The sequence below is a fragment of the Olea europaea genome, unplaced genomic scaffold, assembly GCF_002742605.1.
Source record: "Olea europaea var. sylvestris unplaced genomic scaffold, O_europaea_v1 scaffold604, whole genome shotgun sequence".
Classification (NCBI taxonomy): domain Eukaryota; kingdom Viridiplantae; phylum Streptophyta; class Magnoliopsida; order Lamiales; family Oleaceae; genus Olea; species Olea europaea.
Window position 1 is genome coordinate 104,806 of NW_019264389.1, and position 11,606 is coordinate 116,411.

Below are 11,606 nucleotides of genomic sequence, written 5' to 3' on the forward strand. Positions count from 1 at the left end.
AAACATACTGAAGTGTCAGTAGCTTATTGACTTTTTTTCTAACTCTCCAATCATACATTGACACGTGTGCAACCTCTTATTTTCCTTTTTCATCCTGTCTCTGTAGCATTACTTTAAAAATATTTGGACTATATGGTCAAGGTTTGTCAAAATCGTGTCTTTTACCATCAAAGAGAATATTAGGGCTTGTTTGAGCTTCATTCATTCATTCCTTATTATTTTGTTTAAATGCATTTTGTATTAATGTTACGATGAAAATGTGTGGTTAAAAAATAAAGAAAAATTATAAATTTACGTGTAATATTATTTTACTGAAAAATGTGTGGTTAAAATGGAATCAAATCATTGTTGAAAATGTATTTTGATAGAAAAAATAGGGCCAAAACAGGGGCTTAATTAATGTTTGAACTCAGAAAATCAAGGTAGTTCTCATTCGTCATGTGTAGACATAGGTAGAATAAGAGAAGGTTTCGTTGTAAAATGGGAAATAAAAATTCCCTACATTCTTTAGCTGGACGCAGAGTAAATTGGTTGAATTGATAGATCATTAAGAGTTTCATCGGCTCGTTGGATTCAAGCAGGGGCGCAGTCCAATGAGGTCTGGGCCCAACCCAAATAATTTATTTATTTATTTATTTATTTTTTATAAATTTGTTTATTATAAGAATTGGCCCAGCCAAGGAAGTGAAGAAACCCAAATCCAATTCAATTATCCAACCCATACCAATACCATTCAACTCTCAAATCACCCATTTCTTCTCATTATATGCCTGCACTGGACCTTTGGGCCCAACCCAAATAGTTTTTTTTTTTTTTTTTTTTTTTTTAATTTGATTATTATAAGAATTGGCCCAGCCAAGGAAGTGAAGAAACCCAAATCCAATTCAATTATCCAACCCATACCAATACCATTCAACTCTCAAATCACCCATTTCTTCTCATTATATGCCAGCACTGGACCTTTGGGCCCAATCCAAATAAATTTATTTATTTATTTATTTTATAAATTTGTTTATTATAAGAATTGACCCAGCCAAGGAAGTGAAGAAACCCAAATCCAATTCAATTATCCAACCCGTACAATTGACCCAGCCAAGGAAGTGAAGAAATCCAAATCCAATTCAATTATCCAACCCGTACCAATACCATTCAACTCTCAAATCACCCATTTCTTCTCATTCCGCCCTCGCCAATCGACTTCCGGGATAGCTGCTCAATCTCTACTGTTTTGCTCCAGTATTCGACCTCTCAACCTCTCAAGAACTCTCATCACCCGACGCCGTCTTCCCCCAATCTTGGAATCTCTTGCGATTCTTTTTATTTTCGAGCCCTAGATGGTAGTCAGCAAACACCTTCGATTCCACTGGCGACTCCACAGATGGTACCATAGCAGAAGAAGAAGGTGAAGCCCCCAAAGCATTCTTGTTTCTCTTTTCTTTTTATTTGTTATTTTGATTTGTTTAATGTTTTAAACTTTCAATTTATTTTTTTTGGTAACATATAGTGAACTTAATATTTTTTTATGAGTTAGATGACCTATTAATCTTTTCTTGAGCATTGTGTTGGAATTAAAATCATGTATTAGTTTTGTATTGTATATGAAATTAGCTCAGTGAATTCATTGTTATGTGAAATGTGAATTGCTTTTGCTTCTAGTATTACTACCACTGTGAATCGCTTAGTAAATTGCTCTATTTTTGCTTTTAGTATTTGTGATTCTGTGAGTTGAATTGGTTCCAGTAATTAGATGTTGTGAATTGCTGAGGGAAATTTTTTGAATCTTGAATCTTTCCACTTAAACGCATACATTGTTCGAATTCTATTGCAAACAAAAAACTGGAAATGTGCTCTAAACTAGTAGCTTATTTGGAAATCTGATCATAGTCAAATTAAGCAACATTTCAGGAAACAGAGGGAGTTCTATGGTTTAGTGTCAATGGTTTTTATTCAAGTTTCCAAATCAAAATATTTAATTTACTCAAATACCGTTTTCTTGATTTTAAAGCTATATTATATCTAGAACTAGATTGATTGAAGCTTGCTAAGTTGGTAGGGCAAATTGGATGTGCTCTTGCTCTTATGATTGCTAGGGATGTGATGTAGGGCACTGACCAATCTGTCATCTTTCACATACTAGATGTTCTTCCTGCTGCTGAGGCACTTAATGGAGTGAGATGGGATTGGTCAATGCTGCACTCCCTCTTCTCAATGGTACGTTGTTTACTCGAGTAGTGAAAATAATCGTCAGTAGTTTCATAAATTTTGACATTTTGTATGCCAGATGAGATATGAGTTAAAAGTGGATAACTTTTATCTATCTACTATGCTATTTAAATTAGGTGGTGTTGCAACAACTAATGCTGTTGAAACATGCAATGGAGTCAACATTACAGTGATGGTTGGTGGTTTCCCCAGGAAAGAGGAAAGATGTGATATTAAGAATGTTTCATATACAAATCCTAGGCTTCAGTTCTTGAGAAGCAGGCCACTACCAACTGCAAGGTGATTAGCTTATATCGAAGTTTCTTGATGGCCTTTTTTTTATAGAATTTTTATAGAATAATACTATGTCATCTTTAGTATTGTTGTAATATTGTTCTATATTTTTATCATCATTAAATCCGTAATCAAAAACTCGAAGTTCGACATTAAATTTTGCCCGCATTGAAAAATAATCCTGGCTCCGCCCGTGGATTCAAGAGTACTGTTGTCAACACTCAATATCCTGCTATTGCATTATGATAATATTTTAGAGTCATTAATTTGATTAATCTATCAACTTAGGTATAAAATCTTGCCCAAAGTTAATGGAAACAGGAATTTGAACCAAAGTAGGTTGTCTGGGGATACGTATATGCTGATATTTATAGCTGGGATCTATTTAAATTACAACAAAGAAGGAAAATTTATTGGCTTAATGCGAGTGCTGAATACCCATAATACAGGGGAAGCTCACAAAACATAAAATTATTAACTTAGCCTCCATTAGGTGGAAGTTAAAATCAAATTTTTAGTAGATGTTAATAAATGTTGAAGAAATGTGTAATTGAAAAGTTGTGGATATCATAAAATTTGTGATTAAAATTAATTATTGATTTAAACTTATATTAATATTTGAATTTTAATTTCTGTCAAATGGGCGTCTCAAAAGAACAAGTATTAATTTCTTTTCGTCCTTTTTTTTAATAATTATTTTTAGATTTTAGCTGAATTTCCTGTGTTCTGTACATGTACTTGAATAGGAATTGTGTAGACTGCAAGTGCTCACGTAATAATAGCAGTGATTGGTTTTGGAGTTCTGTCCTTGCCTTTGGCCGCTGCTCAACTGGGATGGGTAGCAAGTCCATCTTTGATGATCTTGTTCGCTGTTTTGACTTGCTACACATCTACTCTGCTAGCATCATGTTACCCGTCAGGCGATCTCAATACCGAGACAAGAAAATATTCTTGGACGCTGTCAAAGACAACCTAGGTAATCTCTCGAGTGCAAACAATCCTAATATTACTATTATATTTCATACTTATCTTCTTGTGATACTTGGAATTTTCAGGTGGATTTCAGGTGAAAATTTATGGAGCAATTTAGTACTTGAATCTTTTCGGAGTTTCCATTGGTTATAGCTATGATTCCTCTACAAGCATGATGTAAGTATTGAGCAAGAAAACTCTGTTTCGCTGTTCAAAATCACTCTTGTAAATTTTACCGATTCATGAACATTAATGAACAGGGTATTAAGGAAGATGCCACGAATCATGCCATACCTATTGAGAACAGCTGTAGGTAGGAAGATGCTATGAATCATGCCATGCCTATTCAGGAAAACTATAATCAAGGCTTCACTGGCTGAAATTATGAAGCACATCTGTAGCACCGTAATTAGCAATTCACTATATTTAGATTAAACCATAGTTGTATATAAACACACTCACTAATGAATGAAATGTGTGCAAAGTTAAAATCTCAGCAGTTTATCTTTCATTTTATGGTAGCAGAGCTACTAATCTCTAATGAGACTTTTTCCACAGCCATGACTTCTGCTACTAAGTCTTTCTTCAGTCTTTCCACCTATATCTCTACAGAAAAACAACTCATTGCCATTAACGCTACTGCCCAGATCAATGAAAAACTCAAAGCATGCTACCTTTCCTCAATGGCGAACTCAATTTGAAGCGCTGCTTATCGGCTACGATCTGATGGACTTTGTCACCAGCACCCTCCCATGTCCTGTTATTGACAGCTCCAAATCTGACTCCTCCAAGGCTGTCCATACTTATTGGGTTCGCTAGGACAAATTGCTTCTTCATGCTCTTCTTGCATCCACATCCAGTCCGGTTACTACTCTCGTAGCCTCCTCCAAGACATCCCATGAGGCATGGAGCACACTTAACCATCTCTATACAGGCAAATCTCGTACATGTGTGTTGACACACAAAAAGTTCAGCCCAAGTCGAATAGCCCAAGGAATGAAGCCCAACTGAAAGATCCCCAAAAATCAAGTAGCCCAAAGAACGAATCAATCAGGCAATGTAGGATAAAGGCCCAAATAGGGAAGTCCATGAACGCGGTAATACCATCGCCCAAGGTTGCAAGTCGCCCAAGATTTGAGCGAATGAATTGCCATGCAGTCGCCCAGAGCTGTGACCCTGCTCTCGTCCAAACATTCGAGTCGCCCAGCATCTTAGCAAACATAAGATGTTATGGTTACCCAAAAGTGCAGTTAATAAAGCAGTTATTGGGTAGTCCTACCACGTCCCATGATTCAAGGAATTCAATTGAAGACGGTTGAACGACAAAAGTAATGGCAGTAGTTAGAGAAGGCAGTTTCATGACAAGTTGGCCACTACACGGAAAGTGGGCAGTTATAGAGCGATCAAGCAGTTTTTAAGCGGTTGATCATGAAGAGATCATCCAGGGAGTATAAAAGGAAGAATAGACATAGAGCAAAGTACCCGAAATCAAACACTCTCAAACAGAGAATATGTAACTTTTAATTTCTTAGTTTAGATTTAAACACTTCTTTTACAGTAACTCGTGTGCTAGCGCCCCTTAGAGGCATTCTGTTTTTATTTTTCAATTGTAAAGTCATCGCCAATAAAAACACCCCTTTTTGGGACTTTGTCTCAAAAGGTTTGTCCCTTACACAATCGTCTGATCCCTTTTTAATTGTTAGTGACTAACCCGTGTGAAACAATTTGGCACGCCTAGTGGGACAGTGGTGTTTGGTGTTGAAGATACAAAAGGTGAAACAATATGTCTCAGAGATCCGACAAGGAAGCAGTGAGTCAGGAAGGAGTCCAGTCTGTGATAGGAGTCCAGTCTATGATCAAGCGATATGAGGAGCAACATAGCTCTCCACGAACAGATGGACAGAATTAGAGCAGTAACAGTCGTTACGAATCAATGGAAGAGTTGAGTCCTCAAACTAGGCGTACACTGCTTGGAGAACTCACACAAGATGTCGTTGAACAGGTAAATCTTCGAAATATTCATAATATGGAAAGATTTACCCAGAATGGGAATGCACATTATGACAACATGGTCAAACAATTGAATACTTTGAATGAAATAATGAATAAGTTGTAGGCCAAATTTGTCAACCAGTTATGCCTCTTACAAACCATTTTCAAACTAGGACAATTGTGGGACATAATCTTCCAATCCTAAATCCAAGTCAAGGGGTAGAACCACATTTCGGTCCCTCTACTTCAAAATAAGGGGACGGTGTAATGCCAAATCAGAATAATGGTAGTGGTATGCTTAACTTGGGGGGTAATCCAAATGTAAGAGATAATGTCCTAAATAACGGGCAGAATACCCCACGTGTTAATGAGTGAATAAATGTTCAGGCTAATGGTAACAATGACCCAAATCATGATAATTTTATTCCTAATCAAGGACCAAATATCAGGCCTCAAGTAAATCAACCGGTCAACCAACCTGTATGGATTCTATATGACCCCAACGTCATGTTGAGGAATCAGATTATGGAAATCGTACAAGACCAGATGACTTTTGGGGTACGTCTCGTCATTAGGCCGACCAACACAAAGCCATATCCTGATTGGATAGACCAAGCATATCCATGGCCTAGAGGGTATAAAGTGCCAGAATTCTCACTGTTTACCGATTTAGGGGAGGTGTCTACTCCAGAACACATAGGACGATTCACACTGCAAAGTGGTGACATAACTGATTATCATAAAATGTGGCTTTTCCCTAGTTCAATAACAGGAGTAGCTTTCTCCTGGTTCATCAATTTGCCAGCGAATTCTATTCAAACATGGCAACAATTGGAACAATTATTCCACGCTCAGTTTTATAAGACTGAGTCTGAAGTTACTTTGACCGATTTGGCGAACCTACGTCAAATGCCAAACGAATGGGCAGAAGGTTTCTTCCAAAGATTCAAGACAACAAGAAGTAAATGTTTTGTACCTCTGCCCGAAAAAGAGTTTGTCAAAATCGCTCAAGGTTGTTTGAGTTTTAACTTAAAAAGGAAATTTCAAGACAAGGAATTTCCTGACCTTTTCCAATTGAGCGCGAACGTGATTAGGTATGAGGGATTGATAAGAGAAGAAGAGCAGATAAAAAAATTCTAGCAAGGGGACTTATTATAGAGACCCAAATTTTGATGTTTATACCATCAATAATGAGTCATACGATCAAACCGAAATGTGTTTGGCCAAATTAGTCAAAGGAGACTCGTATACTTGTCCTATAATGGCTAAGCTTAGACCATCGGGTAAGGATGAGCCTATGAAAGATGAAAACGTAAAAGCTAGGACGTTCTCGTTCGATGTAACCAAAGTTGACCTTATATTTGATAAATTATATAAGGATAAACAGAAAAAGCTGAGCGATAAGCATAAATTGCCAAACCCTGAACAAATAAAGGGTAAAAAATATTGCAAGTGGCATAATACATGGTCACATTTGACTAACAATTGCTTAGTTTTTCACCATGTGTTACAAGATGTCATTGAATCAAGACGAATTACGTTCGAAGATAAGAAGAAGATGGCAGTGGATGAAAATCCTTTTCCACAGCCACTTGGAGTGAATATGGTGATGTCTGGTTTCAAAAACAAGTTGCCAAAATTCAAATTGGTTATAGATGATGGAGAAGAAGACCCTGGACCACATCCCAGTATCTTTGAGCGTATTAAAGGGAAGGAGCCAAAGAAGGATGAAGACATCTTGTGTGCAAGATGTAAAAGAGAAGTGAGTGGGAATATGGAGAAAACAGAGATATGGCAGCATCTCCATCGCCCTACTCTCCTCCCAAATGCTCAGCCTGGTAGAGAGGGAGGTACATCGTTCTACAAAGGGCCGCCTTTTGAGAGGCAGTTCAGGCTAGTAGATAATGGGAGAACATTCAGACCGCAACCTCGCCGACCAAATGTATGGCATTCGTTCCAGTATAATGCAAGAAAGGTAATACCCTTCGACGAGATGACTAGAACCCAACAAAGGCGTTTCCAATGAAATTATGGACGAATGATAAGACAACAACACGAAGTATCACGTCCTAAGGCGCCTAAATTACTCAAGGTAGCCAATCAAAATGTTCTCAAAGATAGTGAAGAGACTGGTACAGATGAATCAATGAAAGAGTTGCCAGAAACTTCTTTTGGGGGATCGAAGTTTGAGCGAGACAGAAAGGATGGAGAAGATCCAGATCAGCCCTTTACTATTCAGTTCGGTACGTTACCTCTCGTTGTGGCTAATAACTATTTACTAGCCAATGAGTTCAAGAATAAAGAGAAAGAAGAAGAAGAAAGAGAGGATAACGAAGGAGAAGCATGCGTGCTGGAATATGAAGAAGGTCAGACTTCTAGAGAAGCCTACAATGGTGAGGAAGATGATGGTATGACAGACATTGAAGAGGAAATCGATCTGGAAGCAAAAAGGAGAAGAAGAGGAGTATCGCACAATACTCTGTTGAAGCAAGTACATCGAGAGGGAGTTCGTGAAGTAGACTTATTGGGAGAACCATCTGGGCATTCTTTCGATTTTTACGTGCTGTACGGGATGCCCAAAAGGAAGAAGAGAGTGCCTCATTCTGAAAAGTATGGATCGCCTCCAAGAATAATGCCTCCTCCCACAGGTTGGGTAACTGAAGAGGAAGCATCAGAAAGCAGTAAAAAGGGAATTCAGGAGACAGAAGCTCAGTGCGATATGCTGCATGTTGACTTATCACAAAAGGATAACTCAACAGAGAACAAGCAGGAAGTAGAAATAGAGGCTGCCGAAAAGGTTATTTTTAAACGGCCAGCCATGAAATTGACTAAATACTTGAGGCCATTGTACGTTAAAGCTCTAGTTAACGGCATACCTGTGGCAAAAGTGCTTGTCGATAATGGAGCAGCTATAAACACCATTCCATCTAGGATGATGAGGAAACTTTCAAAGACAGAAGGGGATATGATTCCAACAGAAGTCATCCTTACAAGTTTCAATGGAGGAGCAACTGCAGCTAAGGGAGTTATGCCATTGCACAGAACTATAGGTACAACTACTAGGACCACAGTCTTCTTTGTAATAGATGGTCCTACTAGTTACAATGTGTTACTAGGAAGAGATTGGATACACGGAAGTCGCTGTATACCCTCATCGCTCCATCAATGCCTGGTTTTTTGGAATAACAAGGGGGAAGCAGAAGTGGTGCAGGCCGATCATAGGCTTTTTGTCGTAGAAGCAAACTCAGTGGAAATGTTCATGTACGAAGGAAACTATGGACCTGTCAGGGTAGTCTAAGATGGGGAAGAAACTCAGATTGTCGCGCAGAGTGAAGAGCCATTTTTAGTAGACGCACTCACTGAAATGTTCAGTCAGATGAGGCCAAATATAGTGGCCCTAGAAGAGCCAATAATTGGCAAAAGAATAATTAAGGAGTCTTGAATGAGTTCTAAGCAACAAGAGCAAATGGCCGATATTCAGGCCTTTAAAGCCAAATTAATGGCTTTCAATAAAGAATGCAAGGACAAGGTGAAAGAAGAGGCAGCCCTGAAAGCACTGAAAGACAAATTAACAGTATTCGAATTGGAACAAAGTATTGGCCGAGAAGTCAACAAGGTGGATTGTTTAGAAGAAGAAGTGCTTACAAGGAGCTGAACGATGAAGTAATGCGGATCATCAAGCTTGGATATGCTCAAGCACAAGACCCTCTGATTAAAGTAAATATTGACAATGAAGGAGAAGATCGTCCAACATTCATCAGCCAGATGCTCGATCAAGAGGTTAGTGATAAATTAGTCGCTTTGTTAAAGGAGTCTAAAGATTGTTTTGCTTGGAAATATGAACAAATGCCTGGTTTAGATAGAGACTTGCTGGAACATAGATTACCAACTAAGCCTAATTTTAAACCTCATAGGCAGCCTCCCAGACGTTTTGCTCCTAATGTACTCCCTAAGATTAAGAAAGAGATAGAGAGATTATTAAAAGTAGGCTTTATTAGAACAGCCAGGTATGTCGAATGGTTGTCCAATGTCGTGCCAGTATTTAAAAAGAATGGTAAACTAAGGGTGTGCATAAATTTTAGGAATTTAAACATAGCCACACCCAAAGATGAGTATCCAATGCCCACGGTAGATTCTTTAGTAGACTCAACTGTCGGACACATCATGTATTCTTTCATGGATGGGTATTCAGGATACAATCAAATTTATATAGTTGAGGAAGACATACACAAAACTGCCATTAGATGCCCTGGGTCTGTAGGATGTTTTGAATGGGTAGTCATGCCTTTCGGCCTGAAAAATGCAGGAGCAATTTATCAAAGGGCAATGAATTTAATTTCTCATGATATGATAGGCAAATTTGTTGAAGTATATGTAGATGATATAGTGGTCAAATCTATTAAAGAAAAGGACCATTTCGAACAGTTAAGATGTTCATTTGAGCGAATGAAGCAATATAAGCTAAAATTGAATCCCTTGAAATGTGCATTTGGTGTTAATGCAGGGAACTTTCTTGGTTTCTTGGTACACAAAAGAGGGATTGAACTTGATAAAAATAAAGCGAAGGCCATTTTAGAGGCCAAACCACCTAGCAACAAAAAAGAATTGCAAAGGTTTCTAGGCCAAGTGAACTTTTTAAGACGCTTTATGTCTAACTGTGCAGGGCGAACTAAAGTCTTTTCGCCGTTTTTAAAGCTGAAAAATCAGGATGAATTCGTCTGGAAAGAAGAACATCAAAAGGCTTTTGAAAGCCTGAAGACATATTTATCAAGTCCACCAGTGTTGGTGTCACCAATCCAAGGACGGCCAATGAAAGTGTATGTATTGGCTGAAAAAGAATCAATAGCTGGAATGGTCGCGCAAGAAGACCAATTTGGTGAAGAGAGGGCGATTTATTACTAGAGTAGACGGTTAACAAAATGTGAATGTAATTACTCTGCTATCGAAAAATTATGTCTTGCATTATATTTCACATGTACAAAATTAAGGGCTTATTTACGGCCCGTAACCGTTTGTTTGATTTCTAGAGTAAATTTGGTTAATTATATGTTCTCTCGCCCTATTTTACACCAAAGGGTAGGCCTTTGGACGTTAGTTTTATCAGAATTCGAAATACAATACATACCCCAAAAGGCAGTAAAAAATCAGGCTTTGGCTAACTTTCTAACCGATCATCCATGCCTTGACATGCCTGAAGAAATTGAATTAAAAATCAATTCGTTCAAGTTAAAACCTTGGGTGTTGTATTTCGATGGGTCAAAAACCTCTAAAGGTGCAGGATTAGGAGTAGCATTGATAAATCTTTTAGGGATTTGCTACAAGTTCGCATTCACTTTGGATAGGATGTGCACCAACAATCAGGCCGAATATGAAGCCTTAATTGTGGGCCTCGAACTAATGATAGATATGGGGGTAAAAAATGTAAACATTAGAGGCGATTCTCAATTGGTAATTCACCAACTGATTGGTGATTTGAAATGCCAAAGTGATTCCATCATGAGTCAATATGAAATCGCTCAAGAGTTATTAGAAGAATTCGACCAAGTAGAACTTCAGTGCGTTAATAGGATATACAATGACGTGGCAAATGAGTTGGTCCAGATGGCCTCATGGTATTCAAAGGTTTTAAATTGGAAGTCTACTTGTGAATATGGAACAATATTGCCCGTGATCCAAAGGAGGGCGAGAATGATTGAACTTCATTGCATACAAGATAGAGATGCAATGGATTGGAGGGCAGAAATTAAGGAATTCCTTAAAGAACCTAATAAAAGGGATAGTAGAAAAATGAAGTTGCGTTTGCTAAACTATGCACTGATAGATGAAGAGTTGTTCAAGAAACGCTCTGATGGTATACTGCTAAAATGTGTAAGTTTGCAAGAAGCCAGGACGATCATGGCTGAAGTGTACGAAGGGATATGTGGAGCTCATCAAGCTAGCCAAAGGATGAGATGGTTAATTATTAGGAGTGGATATTTTTTGCCAAAGATGGGAGAATTATGCATTCAGTATGCAAAGATTTGTTTAGCATGCCAAAAGCATGGTCCAATACAAAGGGCGCCAGCACGAGAGATGGCACCTATTATTAAACCTTGGCCGTTCAAGGGTTGGGCGATAGACCTGATAGGGAAGATTTATCCCCCATC

At 38.2% G+C, this 11,606-nt stretch overlaps 1 pseudogene; it reads left to right on the forward strand.

Annotated features, from left to right (window-relative positions):
* LOC111389654 overlaps nucleotides 1–11,606 on the forward strand; it is a 32,792-nt pseudogene that overhangs the window by 10,589 nt on the left and 10,597 nt on the right.